This window comes from Crocodylus siamensis, chromosome 1 (assembly GCF_052110815.1).
Source record: "Crocodylus siamensis isolate JL-2025a chromosome 1, ASM5211081v1, whole genome shotgun sequence".
In the NCBI taxonomy this organism is placed as follows: domain Eukaryota; kingdom Metazoa; phylum Chordata; order Crocodylia; family Crocodylidae; genus Crocodylus; species Crocodylus siamensis.
Window position 1 is genome coordinate 86,066,821 of NC_143395.1, and position 12,179 is coordinate 86,078,999.

Here is a 12,179-nt window from a genome sequence, read left to right on the forward strand (position 1 = left end):
GAAAAGTTTTTCTTCTCTGAAATATTGTAACTGACAGTGCACAATGGCTTGATCTATTTTGGATGATCTATTTTACATGTTGCCACCAGATGGCTGAGATTTGGCAAGCTAACTAGTTTACTATACAGCAGTATTGATGATGCTTGTAGTTGCAGCTGCTGATGTTCCTGCATAAACTACAACTTACTTTCCCTTGCCTGAAACCAAACCTTCAGGAGACAAGGATGAGAAAGAAGATGAAGCTAAGGAAGAGAACAAGTTTCATATGCTATTTCAGGAGAGACTTTTGGGAGGAACAGCTTCACTTTGCAATACAATTTTGGGACTTGATAATGAAGCATCTAGAATGAGCCTATGACAGCAGAACAGAATGACTAAAAGCATGTTCTTGGACAGCTACATGAAGCTCACCCCAGAACTGCAGAGTCAGCATGACAATATGAGGGTACTCTTCAGAAATGTGCATCTATCCTGCCTCAATAGCTATTGGTCTGCAATTTGGAGAGATCAACTATTGTGGTGGTTGTGACAGAGGTGTGTGGCACCATTATTACAACTAGTTGTAAGGCGTGTCAGTCCTTAGGATGACTTTCCACGCAGGAGATTGCCCAAATGCAATCAGGCAAAGGGAACCCATATTCCTATTATTTGCCCCTTGGACTAGGCCTTGGAGTTAAAAAATAGAAAGGAAGGCTTCTCCACTGTGTTCCAAAACCTGGCTAATCCCCACCAGTGTGAATGTGGATTAGTCTGGGATAATTAGTCATGCTAGAATTTTCAGGAACTCTCATCTGTTTTCTCTAATGTGAAACAGAGCAGTGCTTAACAATATAGACATTAACATTGTGGGTGTTCCTCAGTGTATTCTGGGAGACCATGCTTATTTTCTTTGCTGGTAGACCTGATTAAACTTTTCACTAGTTTCTTGGATTATAGAAAAGAGCTGTTTAGCTACTGCCTAAATAAATTGGCAGTAACGGGGTAGCAATAGTGGTGTGGAGGGAAACCCCAGGAAGGGGGCAGTTAGGCCCAGGTAAGTCCTTGTATGCTTGAGGCTGTAAGTGGGCCTGAGGCCAAGTGATGTGGCTCAGTGGGAATCATGGATGAAAGGGGAGAGAAATTGGCCCTGGTGTGGGAGTGAAAGTGATGAGTTACTCGGAGAGGGGCTTGAGTCAGAACTCTGCTCAGGGCAAAGTGAATTGTCTGGTTACTGTACACTGTAGCAAGAAAGCCTGAGAGGCAGTGCACCAACTAGCCAAGGAGTGTGAGTAGGCAAGCCTGATGGCCTATGGGAGCTGCTCAAGGGAGTGGGGCAGGTTGAGTGTGGCTCAGTGTGGGGCAGTGTGTAAGAGGCCTAATGAGAGTGGGTAGAGTGCGAGAGACCCATTGAGAGCGGGTGGTATGAATGAGGCTCATTGGGGAGAAGAGAAAGGATGAATATATGAGGCCTAGCAAGGGGCTGAGTTTGTCCTGGCCTCAAGCTGAAGTCTAGAGCAACTCGAGGATGTCATCTGCGAGGCATGGAACATGATAAGGGAAGGCTGGAGTTGTGTGTAAACCCCTAGGCATTGGGATCTTAAATGGGTAGCCTCCTGCTTATTGCAACATTGTTTTATATAACATCAAAGATATGGCAGGTGAGACTGAGCAGACTGCCTTAGACATGTGGGCGGGCCAGTACTGTGACCAGACCCGGGAGATGCCCCCTGTCACACTATATGGAAGCAATGACTCTCAATGAAGTCAACATTGGCTATTTAATTGTGTGATGGTTTGTACAAAAAAGAAATATTAAAGATTCCTGCCTCCCCTGTTTTTTTTTTGTTTGCTTGTTTGTTTGTTTGTTTGTTTTTTAAAAAAGCTGTTTGAATGTCTTGAAGGGTAATGCTGTTGCTTTACTCCAAACACTGGCTTCATGTCTCCTAGCAAGATCAACTCGATGAGAACAATGTAATCTTGCAGATGCTTCCTTGTCATGAAGTCCCTCTTTCATTGCCTGGGCAAACATTAAAGAATCTTTAACATTTTTCAAGGAGATAACACAAGATTGCTTCACCTCTACAGAAACTATAGGTTAGACAGTCCAGTGCTTCTGTGAGCCATTTTTGAGTGCAAAAGAGCTTTTCCATTCACCTCCACACCCACCACATTGACAGTTTGAAGCACAGTACTTTGTCAAGCTTTAAAGAATACCTTGTGCCACAATTCCCAAGCTAATTGCATCTCTGATCTCCTTAGGGGCACCCACTTACATTTCAGACCGGTAGCTGTCACCTTTCTTGGTGTGGAATGTCGTGGTCTTCTCCCTCTAGACAGAGCTTTAAGTTGTGGAGTCCTGAAATCCACTGTGGTTACCTTGGCAAGTCTCACTTCTGTCTACTACCTGCCGCTCTGTGACCAGTCATTGAGAACAAATGTATGACAGAACATACACCTTGAAAGCAGCTTACACATATGCCTTCCTTAACATGTATTTACCCATCTTCCACATGAAGAGCCTAGCAGGTCTAAAGTATTTCAGAGTTCACCTGTAGGGTCTGTATTTCTTCCAGATTTGCACACTCATCAGCTTTCAGAAGAAGAGTCTGTTTCTGCCTTCCTGTATGTCTCTCTCTGCCTTTCAGTCTCTCTTTTTCTGGCCCTCACTCCCCCCCATTCAGCATTGCTGTTTTTGTAGGTTTTCAACTCTTCAAAAAAATTGTTACCTGCACTGTTTCAGCATTGGGAATGGCATTAAATCCTCTCCAGTGTTTTTAGTTCCTGTCAAAAGCTTCCCTGAAATTTCTCATTTTGCCAGGAATATTGGATTTTATGGTTTCTAGCTTGGTGTCAGTTTGCAAGGAGGGTTTGGAATTGGGACGTGAATGCTGTTTGAAATTGTCTAGTCTACAGACCAATTTACTTCAAAGGCATTGCTTATACAACTTTTGTATCACCAGATACTCTGATATACTCATATAATACACAATGAAATAAATTCTGCTCTTAGGTGATAACGACCCAAAGTCAATGGGTGCTACTTTAAATATATAGCAGTGTAACTGGTGTGATATTAGCCCCTATGTAGATTTTTATACAACTAGAAAGACTCAAGCTAGGCTTCATTTATTTGATTTCTATTCTGCACTCCCCAGAAGGGCTCAGGGTGGCTTACAATGGCAAATCATAAAATCAGATAAATAATAAAGCGATAATAAAACAATTATTCAAATAATACTCAAAGTTTAACCACACCTGCTAGATGCCTGCAATGTCTCTCAGTACTACTAAAAGATGGCCAGGCTTGGGCTTTGGTGGGTCTCAAGGGAGAGGGAGTTACAGAACTGAGCAACAATCCAGAATAACCTCCCACACGTTTTGGCTAAACAAATTTGTTGCACCGAGGGTACTTGCAGGAGGTTGTTCTTGGCTGACCTTAGGGATTATGCTGGAACATAAGGGAGGAGGTATGTCAAACCCAGGCCATTTAGAGCTTTAAAGGTCAAGACCAGTGCCTTGAATTGTACCCAGAAGGCTACAGGAAACTATGGTTTCTTTTAGAAAGACAAAATCCTCCTAATTTTACAGCAGTCTAGACATGTAGTATATTGCAAAGCAGAATGTAAGAAGAACATCTTTGAAGTTGTTCTTCTTAGTTTTATTTCAGAGGAGAACTGAGGATAAAAATGCAGCCTGGCACTGACAGCACTGTCCCATGCAACCTAAGAGGAGTGCGTCAGAGTAAACTAAGAAAACTGTTAAGCCATGGTAAAATATTCTATTACTTATTTGCTCAACCTATTTTGATCTACTGAAGCTTCTTCCATTGGTTTGTTGCTATTGCCAAGTTTGTACACTTTCTGCGGGAAACCTCATTTCAATGAAATGGAATGTTTAAGAAACATTTTATTAGTGTTTACTTAAAATATATCCCATAAGTACCAAAGAATCAGGACTGTTGTACAGCTGGCTATAAAGAGACACTGCATAAATCATGAAAACTAACCATTTTGCTAAACTGTATAGAAATGGTTGCTGATGGCTAGCCTCTCCTCAGATACATGCACCTTTATTTTGTTGTGAACTCACTATATTAAATATTAAGAAATACTTTGAAATTTCAATGATAGGTGGTGTTTTTAGATCAATAATGCTTCTAAGGCACCTGCAGAACAACTTGTCCTACAATAACTTCTCCTGTAGCTCCTTCATTCAAGGGGAATATGCTTGTTGTTTACACCCTTTCAGGAGGTATACCTTCTGCACACTGCTGGCATGCTACCAAAAAGCCTGGCTGGAAAAGGCCATGTCCCCAAATCAATGTCATTCTTTTCTTCTAATTAACTTCTGGTAAGTCTGCATCCTTTGAATTTTTAGGATAAGTGACCTCCACATTGCAAAGTAAAATGCAACACATTTTGTTTTAGTCATGGTCCCCCTGCTTTACGTATGGCAGCTTATGGTATTTTGTTTTGTGCCTGTGTCAGGGTTGATTGTATAGTTTTGCTAATAAGTTAGACTATGGATTTGTATAGGATGGTTTGTATTGGGATGATCCTGCCTCAGGCAGGGGATTGAACTAGATGACCTCTGGAGGTCCCTTCCAGCCCTACTTGTCTCTAATTCTATGAATCAGAAGACTTGTCAGCATCATAAAGTAGGAAGCATCTCCCATGTAATTAGATCAGAAGTCAATGTAAGAACTCAAGAAGTAGGGGCAGAGGAACTGAGACAGGAGTCGATGCAGCCTCTCATTATATTGGGAACAGTCTTTGCTTAATTTCAGGTATGTTATTATTTTGCATGAAATCTAGGTCCTACCAAAGTCAATAAGGACTTCAGCACTTACTTCCCTGGGGCCAACGTTTACAGACATGGGCCTAGACCATAGTCCAGATTCAGATCTAGTGTCAGGGTATCACTGTTTATCAGGGCTGAAGATAAGCAATAGTATGACCTTGACTTGGTTACTTCCAAGTTTTTGAGCAAAAATCTCTGAACTAGAAGTATTTGGATACTGTAATGCTTGCTTTGGTCCATTGCTAAGATAAGTTGCTTAGATCTTCAGTTTATATTTTGTAAAAATTTCATTAAAACAGATACAGTCATAACTTATCAAAGAAAAAATAGTTGCTTTTTTGGGTGTATATTTCTTTTTGAAAAGCTCTGATTGTAAAATGAATTAAAGATAAAGGTACACTATCGCTATCATATGCTTTCAGTTTATAATTAATATTTATTCTGTGATCTCTTGTGCACAGCTATGCTAACAACACTGACACATACAAATCCTGTTTCAGGAAAGCTCTCATTCATGTGCCCATAAGCATGTAAACTAAAGCTGTGTGAATGGTGGATGGGAAGAGCAGGAGTAAAACACTGGAAAAATTAATTAGTTCAGGGACACCCCAAAAGGGTGTTTTGGCCAGAGAGACCCAAGGGTCTTTTTTTGGTCAACCAGAAATATTTTATTTGAAATGGAAGAGAGTTGTTTAACTGCTCTTAACCTTTTCTTTAAAAAAGCAAATACATTCTAAAGTGAAAAAGCCCGTTTAAAACCAAACATGTTTTTCTGAAAATAGAGAAGGGAAATATTTAGACCTTTCCAACATGTTTTTCCTCCTCTTTCGTTTGAGGGAAACTGTTGTTTTCCAGACACACAATGTTGCCCAGCTCTAATTTTAAGCATCTGCATGTTAGTCATGTGATGAAGATGAGGTGCATACTAATGTATGTTGTTTAATTAAAGTAGAATGACGACAAATGAAAGTCTCTAAGTAAAGCATAGGAAGGTACATGTGAGAGTCCAGTACAATGTGTGCCATGTGCTTTAGCGTGTAAACTGTCTGCAAAAGTTTAGCTAGCATACAAACAGTCTTACAATGTGTTTGCATTTTACAAGCCAACAAGCACTCATCAGTAAGCCAGTCAAGAGGACTGTAACACAGCAAGATGTACAGCAACGGCAGCAGCAGGAATGGAAAACTCCCTTCTCGCTCCCTGCAAGTCGCACGGACTTTTACAACATTCATTCCTAATAAATGGCTGAAGCACACTACCTTTCTGCTTTAATGTCTTTTACATGGCAGAGCGAAGCCTTTTTCTCCAGAACTGGCACTTTGATCCTGCTGCGAAATAAAGATCAGAGGATGACTAAGAGTTTTGGGAATTGAGTCTCACTCCCTCTCTCACTCATACACACACGCAAAGTGCAGAAACTCATTTTCATGAATCTGTTATTGACGCAGCTCTTCCATAAGTGATCCCTATAGCGTATGTACTTACCCGACACATTACACAGTTGTTTGCTATGTACCGAATAATCAAGGAAACAGACTCATGTTGTTTATTACTGAATCAGCAGCAGCAGCTTAATGGATTGAAAACATCCTCATTTTTTTTCCTCTCTCCTGTTGTGAAAGTGCCAGTGCTGTAAACTCTCCCTTTAAAAGCAGGGGGTAGAGATGAGGCAACCAGTGACTTGCTTGATCTCTGTGCTCCCAATCTTTCAGGTTAGGTTTCCTGGCCCAAACCCAAAACTTCAGAACATCAGCCACAGATATTTGGAGCCAACTGGATTGGGAAAGAATACAGTAAATGTCTGTTTCCGGTTCACAGGGTCCTTAGCGTCACCACATATTTTGGAAGTCTGACTGGCTTCCTGGCTTTGAGAGTCTCTTGAGTTAAACCCCAGGGAGCAGCACCAATGGAAGCAGAGGGGGGCAGGGACAGGTACACCTAAAACTACATGAATTGTTTGAGTGTTGTGGCTTTTTTTTAGCATTAGCCCAGCCTATAATTGAAGAGGGTTCTTGTTATGGAGGTATTTCTACTTCTAACATTTGAGTGAAATATGACACATTTACAGATTTGTTTGAACTGGGAGAGATGTTGGCAAACAGGCTTATTATCTCTTTCCCCAACCAAAGTCAAGAACAGCTCTTCCGCTGATCTTAGTGGTATCAAGCTGGGGCCCCCAAAGCTACAGCCATTCTATACAATGAGGCTTTGGCCAACTAAAATGGGGTTTGTACTTGATTTAAAGGGAGGTAAACCCCTATGTGAACCTGCTTAAATTGGTCTGCACCAGACTTACACCAATTGCATTTAAACCAATATTGATAGGTTAATTTAATTTGTTTGAATATTTGGCTCTAATGTGTGAAGAACTGGATTAAGAATTGGTTTGTATATTGTAATTTTTTTTAATAGTGTGTTATGGTGACGAGCAGCATGAGGGAGGACACCAAGATCCGTGGGAACAGCACAGGAGAGAAATGCGGTTACCTGGTAACCCTGGTAACAAACTCATCCTGGCTCATTACAGTATTGCAAGCTGAAGTCCCTGGGGCCAAGATCTCTCCCAGGGGCCAAGATCTCTCCCAGGGCATGAGATCAATAAGTAGTCCTCCTTGCACAGTTTGGCAAGTGAAAGTGCAGATAGATTGACGGTATGCAAAATAGTGGTATTGCAAACAGTGACTGAGGTATTTAGGGAAATGAAGAGTGGGAGACACAGAGACTGAGAAAAAAAGAAGCAAATAGGCCCTTTTATTTTTCTTATGGTAATTTGTAGAGAAATTATTCCTGTTAATTCTTCTGAAGTTTACGTTAGGTAGAGGGAATTCTCGGTGAGCCAGGAGTTTGCAATTATTCGGGATAGACATGACTTCACTGTTAAACCTCATGAATCTGTAATAGCATATTTGACATTATTTCTTTTATTTAACTACTAAATTTAAAGGAAGCACTATCTGTTCTTCCCAGGCCAAGGACAGCATTACTAAAGGGCTTGTCACATGAGTGCTGATGTCACATCACCACATTTCAGCATGCAATTCTTTCCTACTATCATGAATGCTTTCATGATTTTTACATTCTTGCAAAATAATCTCTGGAGAGGCTTCATTTTCATGAACAGCCTAAGGAAGGATACACCTCCTCTTTCAGTCAGAGAGCTGAGTTGGACAAGTTTGGTATAGAGCCAGGGCAAGCACGCAAAGCATAAAATTCCCTCCTCTTGGAATTCATCAAAGGACACAGACGTTTTCATTGTTTCTTATTGCACTCATGGTCTTCCTGTGCTGAGCACTGCGTTTCCAGACCTGCCTGGCTTCTTCCCTGCCTAAGTCTTTTTTATTGCTTTGCTTATTCATAGGAGACCTTCATCAGACAGCATTAGCAGGATCAGGGAGGCTGCTAGCCAGAGTAAACATTAAGCACAATCAAAACAAGCAGGAGTCTGGGGCCTTGGGACCTTACCTCCCGTGTAAATTTTGCAAAAAATCATCAAACACAGATGATTTCTGGAAAATATTTTTCATTTTATAACAAAGAAAAAACGGAGAGAGAAACTTTTACATCACCATTCTGTCCTAGCAGATAGTAGGGCTGATGCTACCAGTAGGAAAACTGCATCCTGGAGGCAGTAACCTATATTTGGTAGTTACTCACGTACAACCCATTTACAAATGGCTAAGAAAGTGGTTCTTATTCTTTGACAAGTTTGTTATGCTCAGTTTCCATCCCTGAAAGACAGCTGTAAGTTAGCTTTCTCTAATTGGCTGTTACCTCTTAGCAAGCATTAAGTATCCCTTACAGCAGCTTGCCTAACTGCAGGAAATGTATGTGACTAAACCAAACATGGGGAAAAAGCATTTTCACTCATATAGAAGATAGAAATGAGTCTTTCCTACTGAACAGCTGTAAGAGCTACTGAAGGAACATGTCTTCCCTTTGTTCTGTAAATAGAACTGCTGCAAGAAGTAAAAGCAAACAGGGACTTTATGTCCAGGGATAGCGTGGGATGAGTTGTAAAGCACTCCCACAGAAGAACTCTGTCACCCTAGGTGTGTTCAAGCTAAGCTGTCATTTAACACAGCAGCTGTCTAGAGGCAGAACCAGTTGTACACGTTTTTAGTACGTTTCATTTCTCAGCATTGATATGCAGTAACGATAGAGGGGAAATGATCAAATGTGTCAAACTACGCCACCTTCAATAGTTCCTAATAAAAATCCTTTGAGGAGGGCAGGGAGGGGATTGCAGTTGTTCCCAGTCCCACAGGCTAATATTAGGTCCCAAGAAAACACGCTGAAGAGTCTTCCTGTTTTAAAAACTCATATTTTAAAACTCAGAAAGTGGTGCTCTTCTGTCACCATTACTTACCAGTACTAGCAATGCTGAATCATCAAAGACAGGTTCCAGAGAGCAGGGCTTTTAAAATCTTTCCCGCCATTAATATTTTCAATGGAAATGTAGCTTTTCAACGAAGAGGTTTTTAATGGTAAATATTTTCTTTCTACGTAAGATTTTGATATGTTGCTTAAAAACTAAAAACCCCAAAGTGAAACATTTAAAAACCCCAAAACAAAAAAATGTTGATGCACAATTCTGGGGCCTTGAATCTAAGATGACCATACATCCTGGTTAGGCCAGGACAGTCCTGGATTTTGTAGGGTGGTCCCAGCCAGTTTATAGGCTCATAAAAAATTAGGGTTGATGAAAACCAAAAAAGAAGTCCCAGAATCTCAGGGGCATGGGGTGCAGTCTGGCAGAGGGGTGAAGTGGCACAGTGTGCCAGGCAGACAAACAGTGCCTGCCTGCACCATACTGTTCCACTTCTCCGCTAGACTGTGCCCCGCACCCTGCCCACCTGCCTCTGCCTCTGCCTGTGCCTGCAGCAGTGCCACTGACTTGGGGGTGGGGGCAGTGTCCCAGATTTCCTTAAAAACAATATGGTAACCCTACTTAAGTCTCCACTGTCAACTGTGGTTGTTTGCCACCTGGACTACATTTCTCATGACACATTGCCAATATAGTAAGATGCCCCATCAAATCATGTCTCAGTTCTTCTGCTCCTCTTCTTGAAGGGAGACCATAGTGCATCACAGGGAGCCCCACTGGGGAGTAACTTGAAACAAGAGGTAGCCTGACTACAACTCCCTTGAGTCATCCTAATGACATTTCCAATTTTTTTTGTTTTCCTTCAAGTTTTCAGCTCTGACCTAAAAAATTTTGAGTTAACATTTTCCACACAAAAGCCACTTCCAAGCACCTTTTAACTTTTAAAAACATCTAACCGAGCAAAAATTGAACTCTTCCAATGCCAAAAACCAACTGCCTCCATGTTATTTCATACTTCCTGCACTACTATTTTTCTCATACCCTCCACTTGTGCTGAAGAGGATGGCATGCTGAAAATCACGGTCGTGGACATCTAGATCATAAATATAATTAATTCAGAACGTGCCTAGGTTTGTTTATACCCAAGAGCAAAGGATTTTTTCCTCCTTTTAAAATCCTAATTAATAAACATGAGTACACAATATCTCTAATCTCTCTCTCACTTTGAAAAATGTCATCCATTAAAGAATGGGATTTTTAGAAGTGCTCTGGGTTGGACTAACTTTTCCCCTCCTTCAAGTCATGAGTGAAACTCCTGTTGATCTCCACACAAATGGAGTTAGGCCATTGCTGAGTAGTTCTGAAAACCTTGACCACTTATTGCGGATTTATCTTTATTTTATGCAGATAAACATTGTCCCATCACAGCATCTGATGAAGTGAGCTTGGTCTCATGAAATTTTATACATATTTGATTTAATTAGTCTATAAGGGGCACCTGTACCTTCTACCAGACTTCAGACTAACATAGCTAATTACCCCTCTCCTTTATCTTAGACATGCATAATCGTGAAGTTAAGATTATTTTTGCTACAAAAGTGTCCTTTCTATGTTTCAAAACTTATTGTGGTCCCCATTTCGAATCAGGTTCTGCTCATATTTATGTCAGTATAAAAATATATCAGTTAATGGAATTATTTCAGGTTTACAATGTTCAGACTGCATCCTTTTGTAAAATTGTTGGGCATTTTGAAGGCCTAGGTTTTACATTTGCTCCTTAGGATGAGAGCTAGCAAGTGAATAATTATATTTTAGTCACAAAGGAATGACTGAATGGGAGGAAACGCCGTTGAAAAACTATGACTGACTGACACAAGTTACCAGAAAGGCAAGAGGCATTTTCTAGAAAGGAAAAGGCTTTTCCTAAAGTATTTTAATGCAAGTCCATCTAGTCCATTGAATTAATTCTGAAAACAATGACAGATGAATATTTTGAAGTGTATAATACTGACAGAACGTGAATGTCTGAAGCTTTATCTCTGTTAGGAAGCACATGTTATATCACCATTATCATCGCTTCTTCTTGCAACATTACAGAATCAGAACTGATATATTATACTGAGAACCCAATATTTTATATTTCTTCTTTCCCAATCATTCCAATCTAAGATGATTCTCACGAGGAAGATTGTCAGGTTCTTTTTCTCAATTTTTGTGGGGAGAAACTGGACCCTTCTATAGTCTGTGTCTTACGTATGTCTCACATACGTCTTACCTATGTCAAGCATAACAGATAGTATTTCCCTGGAAGGATGTTGGAGGCCAGACAGCATGAGCTGAATGTCAGTCAAGAACTTCAGACTATGAACTAAATAATGGTTTGCAGTTCAACTGGCTGTTCATTGAGCTCTTCTGAATACAGTTATCATAATACTTCCTATTCAAATTATTTATATTATCACAATGTAACAGCAAAAAAATGGGCATAAACCAAAACCCTGGCTTTAAACTGCAAATTCAGATTTGAATCCAAATCACATCTCGGGCTTCAAGCTACGATGGCCCAGAATTGAATTAAATCCAGATTCTGAAGAGTTTTATTCTCCTTGTTAAAGAGATTGAAAAAATTATTAAGAAAATGTTAAAATTATATTTATTACGTGGCTTGGTAGAGTTAGAAGACAAGACAGGAACCTGCACATTGTAGGCACATAGTTGGTGCATATATTTACACCATCCCTGTGCAAGGGAGGGTGGGGTCAACCTGGCCCCACACGCAAGGGAGCTTGACCTAGTCCAATAGGAGAAGGAAAGATGCATGGCTTCACTCTGTGTGGGGAATGAGCCTGGCTTGCGGGGTGGAGGGGGGGAAGGCGTGTGGACTCAGCCCCAAACTGGGACCCACAGCTCAGCCCCAATCCAGGGCTCTGGAGAGAATGGGCATGGCCTAGCCCCAACCCTACCGTGGAGGTGTGCATGGCTCAGCCCTGACCAACCACACAGGGCTTGGGGTTTGGGAATTTGAGAGGTGGGGGGTGGCCCCCACCACCAAATTTCCTTCCCCCTGGGAAGTCCC